The sequence below is a fragment of the Anolis sagrei genome, chromosome 3 (genome assembly GCF_037176765.1).
Source record: "Anolis sagrei isolate rAnoSag1 chromosome 3, rAnoSag1.mat, whole genome shotgun sequence".
Classification (NCBI taxonomy): domain Eukaryota; kingdom Metazoa; phylum Chordata; class Lepidosauria; order Squamata; family Dactyloidae; genus Anolis; species Anolis sagrei.
Genome location: NC_090023.1, coordinates 601017 through 610053, shown reverse-complemented (window position 1 = coordinate 610053; position 9037 = coordinate 601017).

The following is a 9037-nucleotide window of genomic DNA, read 5'->3' as shown; positions in this document are numbered from 1 at the left end:
CAAAGAAGGAGCCCCCCTCCACCACACTCCCTCCGGGAAAGAGAGAGAGAGAAAGAGAGAGCGAGTTCCACTGCTGAACAATGCCCCCTCCCCCCCGCAGTCAGGAATCATAGAGATGGAAGAGACGTCATGGGCCATCCAGTCCAACCCCATACTGCCAAGAAGCAGGAAAATTGCATCCAAAGCACCCCCAACAGATGGCCATCCAGCCTTTAAACAAAGCCTCCAAAGAAGGAGCCCCCCTCCACCACACTCCCTCCGGGGCAGAGAGTTCCACTGCTGAACGGGTCTCAGTCAGGAAGTTCTTCCTCATGTCCAGGTGGAATCTCCTCTCTTGTAGTTTGAAGCCATTGTTCCATTGCGTCCTAGTCTCCAAGGAAGCAGAAAGGAAGCTTGCTCCCTCCTCCTCCCTGTGGCTTCCTCTCACATATTTATACATGGCTCTCATCATATCTCCTCTCAGCCTTCTCTTCTTCAGGCTAAACATGCCCAGCTCCTTAAGCCACTCCTCATAGGGCTTCTTCTCCAGACCCTTTATCCTTTTAGTCGCCCTCCTCTGGACACATTCCAGCTTGTCAACATCTCTCTTGAATTGTGGTGCCCAGAATTGGACTGAATGTGATTCCAGGTGTGGTCTAACCAAGGCAGAATAGAGCATGGGGAGCATGACTTCTAGACACTAGACTTCTATTGATGTAGACCATTGGCTTTTTTGCCACCATATCATATTGTGGGCTCATGTTTAACTTGTTGTCCACGAGGACCCCAAGATCTTTTTCACACATACTGCTTTTGAGCCATGTGTCTTCCTCATGTTCAGGTGGAATCTCCTCACTTGTAGTTTGAAGCCATTGTTCCATTGCGTCCTAGTCTCCAGGGAAGCAGAAAGGAAGCCTGCTCCCTTCTCCCTGTGACATATTCCCCTCCCCTCTTGATCCCTGGCTCTCATCCTCTCAGCCTTCTCTCCTGAAGGCTAAACATGCCCAGCTCTTGAAGCCGCTCCTCATAGGGCTTGTTCTCCAGACCCTGGATCAACACAGATTCTGAAGGATCATGTTCCCACTGTTCAGTTCCCTCACTATATCAGATTATTCTTTTTCCCTTTCCTCTGTGGAGATTTCCTCCTCCAGTAAAATAAACTCATTAGGTGGCTCTCCAGTTCTGAAGAGCTGACTAATTCCTTTAGAATACAGTTCTGATCAGTCCAGCCTTGGGGCGGGGGGGAAGGGGATGAGGATTCAGTTGGGGCGGGCACCATTGTGGTTGTGTGAGGCAGGCGAAAGAACGGTCACTCTCAACCCAGGGAGAAGCGCAACAGAGTTTTTGCGACCCTGCAGGAGGTTAGGTGTGGTAGTCTCCAAGAAAGACCCCCGGACTCAAGATCCTGCTTCTAAATGCCAGATCTGTCAATGGCAAAACATCTGTCATTCAGGACTTGATCCTGGATGAGGCGGCGGATCTGGCATGCATCACCGAGACCTGGCTGGACGAGCTGGGGGGGGGGGGACCTCACCCAGCTGTGTCCTCCAGGCTTTGGGGTGCATCAGCGAGCTAGGTCTGGGGGGTGTGGAGAAGGGGTTGGGGTGATCTTCCGGCAGACCATTGCCCTGATCAGACGCACTGTTCCGCAATCTCCAAGGTTTGAATGTATCTACCTGAAGGTGGGAACCCAAGACAGCCTGGGGATCCTGCTGGTGTACCGTCCACCCCACGACCCGGCAGTTTGCCTATCTGAGCTAGCGGAGGTGGTCTCAAATTTGGCCCTGGCCTCCCAACAACTTTTAGTTTTGGGAGACTTCAACATCCATGCCGAGACCACATTGACAGGCGCAGCTCAGGATTTCTGGTCCCACACATCAGGAGGGACACACGCTGGATCTTGTTTTCGTTGTGGACAGTGGAACAGTCAGAGTGGAAGAACAAAACATCCTTCCATTGTCATGTTCTGACCATCATCTGATCAGTTTAAGATTAACCGCACCCGCCAACCTCCGCAGGGGTGGTAGACCCATTAAGATGGTCCGCCCCAGGAGGCTGATGGATCCAGAAGGACTCCTGAGATCTCTTGGGGATCTTCCTGTCCCGGAGACTGACGATCCTGTTGACGCCCTTGTTGATCGCTATAATAGTGAGATGTCTAGGGTGATTGACACGATCGCTCCCGAATGGCCCCTCTCGTTGCGCAAAACCACACCAACTCCCTGGTGGGTTTGGGGCGGGATTGGCCTTGGTGCCTGTGAGTTGGGGTTGCTGGGATGTATAGTCCACCTGCACCCAGAGAACCCTGTGAACGCAAACAGCAACGATGGATCTGCACCACATTCGGCACGCATGCCCGATAGGCCACAATTCCGATACTGGTGGGTTTGGGGTGGGATTGGCCTTGGCGTCTGTGAGTCGGGGTTGCTGGGATGTATAGCCCACCTGCACTCAGAGAGCCCTGTGAACGCAAACAGCAACAATGGATCTGCACCACATTCGGCACGCATGCCCCATAGACCACAATTCCGATACTGGTGGGTTTGGGGTGGGATTGGCCTTGGTGCCTGTGAGTTGGGGTTGCTGGGACGTATAGTTCTCCTGCCTTCCGAGGGCACTCGGTCCCCTCCCATGCCGGGCCTGGGCCTCACCTGGCATGCAGAACCCCAGGCCCACCTGGACATAGAGGAGGGCCTTGGAGGGAGTGGCCCACCACGATGGGAGTTGTAGTCCACCCTGGGCCCTCCGAGGACGCCTCTGGAGGTGCTCTGCCCTGCACTGAGGGGGGCGCTTCCGGGTGTTAATCTGGCGGGATGGGAGTTGTAGTCCGCCCACAACCTTCAAAGGAAAAGGACGGCTCCTCCTGCTCAACGGGGTGTGAGGGATGATGACGGGCCCTCTCGGCAGAGCTGGTGCTTTCTCCTTTTTTTGTCGTGTCAGGAGCGACCTGAGAAACTGCAAGCCGCTTCTGGTGTGAGAGAATTGGCCGTCTGCAAGGACATTGCCCAGGGGACGTTGCCTGGATGATTTCATGTTTTATCATCTTTGTGGGAGGCTCCTCTCATGTCCCCACATGAGGAGCTAGAGCTGATAGAGGGAGCTCATCCACCTCTCCCTGGATTCGAACCTGCGACCTGTTGATCTTCAGTCCTGCCGGCACAGGGGGGGTTGAACCCACTGCGGCACTGCAGTTAAATAATAATAATAATAATAATAATAATAATAATAAATATTATTAATAACAATAATAATAAATATTCCTCCCAGCCTGAGGCCCCTTCCTTTTCCCCCTTCCTTTTCCCCCTCAGCCACTTAAGGAATGGTGGGCGTTGGAGTCCAAAACACCTGGAGAGAGGGAGGGAGGGAGGCCCCAAGTAGGCCCAGGCCTGAGGTAGACCCAGGCCAGGCTGAGGGCATGGCCGTTTCCCCAGACAAGGACAAGGTCTTCAGTCCTGCCGGCACGGGGGGGTTGAACCCACTGCGCCACCGGGGGCTCCACAATAATAATAGTATAATAATAATAATAATAACATTCACAACCTCAGATATGCAGATGACACCACTCTGATGGCTGAAAGCGAGGAGGAGCTGAGGAGCCTTTTAATCAAGGTGAAAGAAGAAAGCGCAAAAGCCGGGTTGCAGCTAAACGTCAAAAAAACTAAGATTATGGCAACAATAATGATTGACAACTGGGAAATAGAGGGAGAAACCGTGGAGGCCGTGACAGACTTTGTATTTCTAGGTACAAAGATTACTGCAGATGCAGACTGTGGCCAGGACATCAGAAGACGCTTCCTTCTTGGGAGGAGAGCAATGTCCAGTCTCGATAAAATAGTGAAGAGTAGAGACATCAGACTGGCAACAAAGATCCATTGCCTAGTCCAAGCCATGGTCTTCCCTGTCGTCACCTACGGAGGTGAGAGCTGGACCTGAGGGAAGGCTGAGCCAAGGAAGATCGATGCTTTTGAGCTGTGGTGTTGGAGGAAAGTGCTGAGAGTGCCTTGGACTGCGAGAAGATCCAACCAGTCCATCCTCCAGGAAAGAAAGCCCGACTGCTCACTGGAGGGAAGGAGACGAGAGGGAAAGCTGAAGTCCTTTGAATGCCACATCATGAGGAGACAGGAAAGCCTAGAGAAGACAATGATGCTGGGGAAAGTGGAAGGCAAAAGGAAGAGGGGCCGACCAAGGGCAAGATGGGTGGATGGCATCCTTGAAGCGACTGGACTGACCTTGAGGGAGCTGGGGGTGGTAACGGCTGACAGGGAGCTCTGGCGTGGGCTGGTCCATGAGGTCACGAAGAGTCGGAGATGACTGAACGAATGAACAACAAATAATAATAATAATAATAATAACAACATAGGGGTGTGATGAGCAACGTAAGGGTTCATGTTTCCAGTCTTAGCGATTGCTGCCCAGGTTTGCGTTGTCTTTGTGGCGCTTTCCTTTTTCCATTTGCCTCAGACACTTCCCCCTCTTTTTCCTCCCTCTTCCCTTCTTTTTCTTTAGGACCCTTTCCTTCCTCCATTTCCCTCAAACAGCTTCTCCCTCCCTCTTTTCCTCCTTCCTTTCCTTCTTCCCTTGTTTTCCCCTCATGCACCTTCCTTTCCTCCTTCCTGTCTCTTCCCTTCTTCTTATTTCTCCCTCCCTTTCTTCCTTTCTCCCTTTCTTTTCCTTTCCCCCTTCCTTCCTTTCTTTCCTTTCCTTTTCCCTTCCCCTTTCCTTTTTTCCTTTCCTTTCCTTCTCTCATTGTTTTTATTATTGTTGTTGTTCATTCGTTCAGTCGTCTCTGACTCTTCGTGACCTCATGGACCAGCCACGCCAGAGCTCCCTGTCGGCCGTTACCACCCCCAGCTCCTTCAAGGTCAGTCCAGTCACTTCAAGGATGCCATCCATCCCTCTTGTCCTTGGTCGGCCCCTCTTCCTTTTGCCTTCCACTTTCCCCAGCATCATTCCCTTCTCTAGGCTTTCCTGTCTCCTCATGATGTGGCATTCAAAGGACTTCCGCTTTCCCTCTCGTCTCCTTCCCTCTAGTGAGCAGTCGGGCTTTATTTCCTGGAGGATGGGCTGGTTGGATCTTCTCGCGGTCCAAGGCACTCTCTGAACTTTCCTCCAACACCACAGCTCAAAAGCATCTCTCTTCCTTCGCTCAGCCTTCCCGAAGGTCCAGCTCTCACATCCGTAGGTTACTACAGGGAATACCATGGCTTTGACTACGCGGATCTTGGTTGCCAGTCTGGTGTCTCTACTCTTGACTATCTGATCAAGATTGGACATTGCTCTCCTCCCAAGAAGGAAGCGTCTCCTGATTTCCTGGCCACAGTCTGTGTCTGCACTCATCTTTGCACCTAGAAATACAAACCCTGTCACAGCCTCCACGTTTTCTCCCTCTATTTTCCAGTTGTCAATCATTCTTGTTGCCATAATCTTGGTTTTTTTGACGTTTAGCTGCAACCCGGCTTTTGCGCTTTCTTCTTTCACTTTGATGAGAAGGCTCCTCAGCTCCTCCTCGCTTTCGGCCATCAGAGTGGTGTCATCTGCATATCTGAGGTTGTGAATGTTCCTTCCAGCAATTTCCACCCCAGCTTTGCATTCCTCAAGCCTTGCAAATCCTCGCATGATGTGTTCTGCATACAAGTTAAAAAGGTTGGGTGAGAGGATGCAGCCTTGCCGGACGCCTTTCCCAATCTTGAACCCGTCTCCTGTTCCGTGGTCAGTTCTGACTGTTGCTCCTTGGTCCTTGTACAGATTCCTCAGGAGAGAGGGAAGGGGGCTTGGGATGCCCATCCCACCAAGAACTTGCCACCATTTATGATGATCCACACAGTCAAAGGTTTTAGAATAGTCAATGAAGCAGAAGTAGATGTTTTTCTGAAACTCCCTGCCTTTCTCCATTATCCAGCGGATATTGGCAATTTGGTCTCTCGTTCCTCTGCCTTTTCTAAACCCAGCTTTTATTATTATTAAACTTTATTTGTCCCCCGCTAGCATCTCCCGGAGGACTCGATGCGGCTTACAAAGGCCAAGGCCTCAACACAACAACAACAGACAATAACAATATAATACAAGCAAATTAAAAACATAAGCAATAACAACAAAACATTACACTATTACGCAATAAAACCAGGGCCGGGCCAATGAAGGGTACAGGTTAAAAAGTGCTGGGTGTGGCAGGAGGTATGTTGGATTTCCGGGCAAGTGCAGAGTGCAGAGAGTCTTAAACTCTAATCAAGTGCTTCTGGGACGTAGTGCTGGAGGTTATCCTATTCCGGAAAGGCATATCAGAATAGCCAGGTCTTCAAGTTCTTCCTAAAGACTGCCAACGTGGGTGCTAGTCTAATGTCTTTGGGGAGGGTGTTCCAAAGTCGGGGGGGGCAACCACAGAGAAGGCCCTGTCCCTCGTCCCCACTAAATGAGCCTGCGACACAGGTGGGATCACGAGCAGGGCCTCTCCGGATGAGCGAAGGGAGCGTGTGGGTTCGTAAACAGAGATGCGGTCACGCAGGTAGGCAGGTCCCAAACCGTTTAGGGCTTTGTAGGTAAGCACCTGCACCTTGAATTGGGCTCGGAAAATAAACGGCAGCCAACGGAGCTCCTTGAACAGGAGGGTTGACCTCTCTCTGTAAGGAGCGCCAGTTAACATCCTGGCCGCCGCCCATTGAACCAGTTGGAATTTCCGAGCCGTTTTCAAGGGCAGCCCCACGTAGAGCGCATTGCAGTAGTCCAACCTAGAGGTGACTAAGGCATGGACCTTTCCCCCTTTCCCTTTTCTCTCTCCATCCATTTTCTTTCAAGTGAGAGTCTCTTAGTTTCAGGCACACACACACACACACACCTTCCAAACAATAAAAAAGGAAAGAAACAAACAAGGAAAGAAAGAAAGAATATAGACGGCTCCTCTTCCTCCTCCTTCACCATGGCTTCCCACACCGAAACACTATGAAGCCTTTAAGCCTATTCATCTATTCTTATTGGCATTTGTGAGTTGTGGTTGCTGGGATGTCTAGTTCAACTGCAATCCGAGAGCACTCGGACCCCTCCCATGCCGGGCCTGGGCCTCACTTGGCACGCTTACTTAGGCGATCCCTCGCTTTCCGAGGAGGATTGTCTTCCAGTGTTCTTGTGGGTCCGTATGTGGCTGTGGAGCCCTCTTTTGCTCTGCATCTTCTTCCGCAGTGAGGAGGGCATCGGTTTCCAGACGGAAGGCGGTCTTGGTCGGGGTTGGCTTGACGCGCCTTCCTCTTGGCACGCTTCTCCCTTTCGCCCTCCACTTGTGCCTCCTCAAATTCTGCAGCACTGCTGGTCACAGCTGACCTCCAGCAGGAGCCGTCAAGGGCCAGGGCTTCTTCCCAGTTCTCGCTGTCTATGCCAGAACCCCCAGGCCCACATAGTGGAGGGCGTTGGCGGGAGTGGTCCACCACGATGGGAGTTGTAGTCCATCCTGCGGCAGGAGAGCATACTGGAGGGAGGGCCCCACCCAGGATGCCTCTGGAGGCAATGTGTCCGACATGACAAACTTCTAGTCTTGGGGATGGGAGTTGTAGTCCGCCCGGAACCTTCAAAGGAAAAGGACGGCTCCTCCTCCACCTTCAGCAGTGGAACTCTCTGCCCCGGAGGGAGTGTGGTGGAGGCTCCTTCTTTGGAAGCTTTGAAACAGAGGCTGGATGGCCATCTGTCAGGGGTGCTTTGAATGCAATATTCCTGCTTCTTGGCAGAATGGGGTTGGACTGGATGAGGGCCCAGGAGGTCTCTTCCCACTCTAGGATTCTAAGCCAGGCGCCATTTTGTGCCAGACTTATTTATTTATTTTATCGTGTCATCAGCAACCATTGTATTACAATTCTAACAGAGCAAAACAAACACACAGATTAAAAAGAAAAAGAAAAAAAAGCACAGATTTTGCAAATTTGGTAGTTGGTTAAATGTCCTTTGACCAGTCTCTGGCCCCTTGGAGTGCCTCTGGTGTTGCCGCAAGGAGGTCCTCCCTGGTGCATCATGTGGCAGGGCTCAGGGTGCATCGCAGCAGGTGGTCAGTGGTTTGCTCCTCTCCACACTCGCATGTTGTGGATTCCACTCTGTGGCCCCATTTCTTGAGGTTGGCTCTGCATCTCGTGGTGCCCGAGCACAGTCTGTTCAGCGCCTTCCAAGTCACCCAGTCGTCTGTGTGCCCAGGGGGGAGTCTCTCATCTGGTATCAGCCTGCCACTTTTGGACTCTCGCTTGCTGAGGTGTTCCAGCGAGTGTCTCTGTAGATCTTAGAAAACTATGTCTGGATTTAAGTCATTGACGTGCTGGCTGATACCCAAACAGGGGATGAGCTGGAGATGTCTCTGCCTTGGTCCTTTCACTATTGGTTGGTACCCCCTGCCACTTTTGGACTCTCACTTGCTGGGGTGTTCCAGCGAGTGTCTCTGTAGATCTAAGAAAACTATGTCTTGATTTAAGTCGTTGACGTGCTGGCTGATATCCCAACAGGGGATGAGCTGGAGATGTCTCTGCCTTGGTCCTTTCACTATTGGCTGCCACTTCCCGGCGGATGTCAGGTGGCGCAATACCGGCTAAGCAGTGTAATTCCTCCAGTGGTGTAGGGCGCAGACACCCCGTGAGAATGCGGCAGACTGAGAGAGAGAGAGAGAAGCCTGCCACCCAGCCTGGCGCTGAGGAGGCCGAAGCCAGGCCAGAGCGGAAGGGGCGGGGCCACGGGGCAGCCTCCAGGGCCAAAGCCGCGCCCTGATTGGCCCTCAGGATGATTGGCGGGAGAGAGCGGAAGGAGTGAGGGGCGGTGGGCGGGGCCACGCTGAGGGGAGAAGAAGAAGAAGGCCGGCGCCATTTTGTGCCAGCTGAGGAGGCCGAAGCCCGGCTTAGAGTGGAGGGGGCGGGGCCACGGGGCAGTCTCCAGGGCCAGAGCCGCGCCCTGATTGGCCCTCAGGAGGATGGGCGGGAGAGCGCGGAGGGAGAGGCGGTGGGCGGGGCCACGCTGAAGGGAGAAGAAGAAGAAGGCCGGCGCCATTTTGTGCCAGACCGAGAGAGAGAGAGAGAGAGAGAGAGAAGTCTGCCGAGCG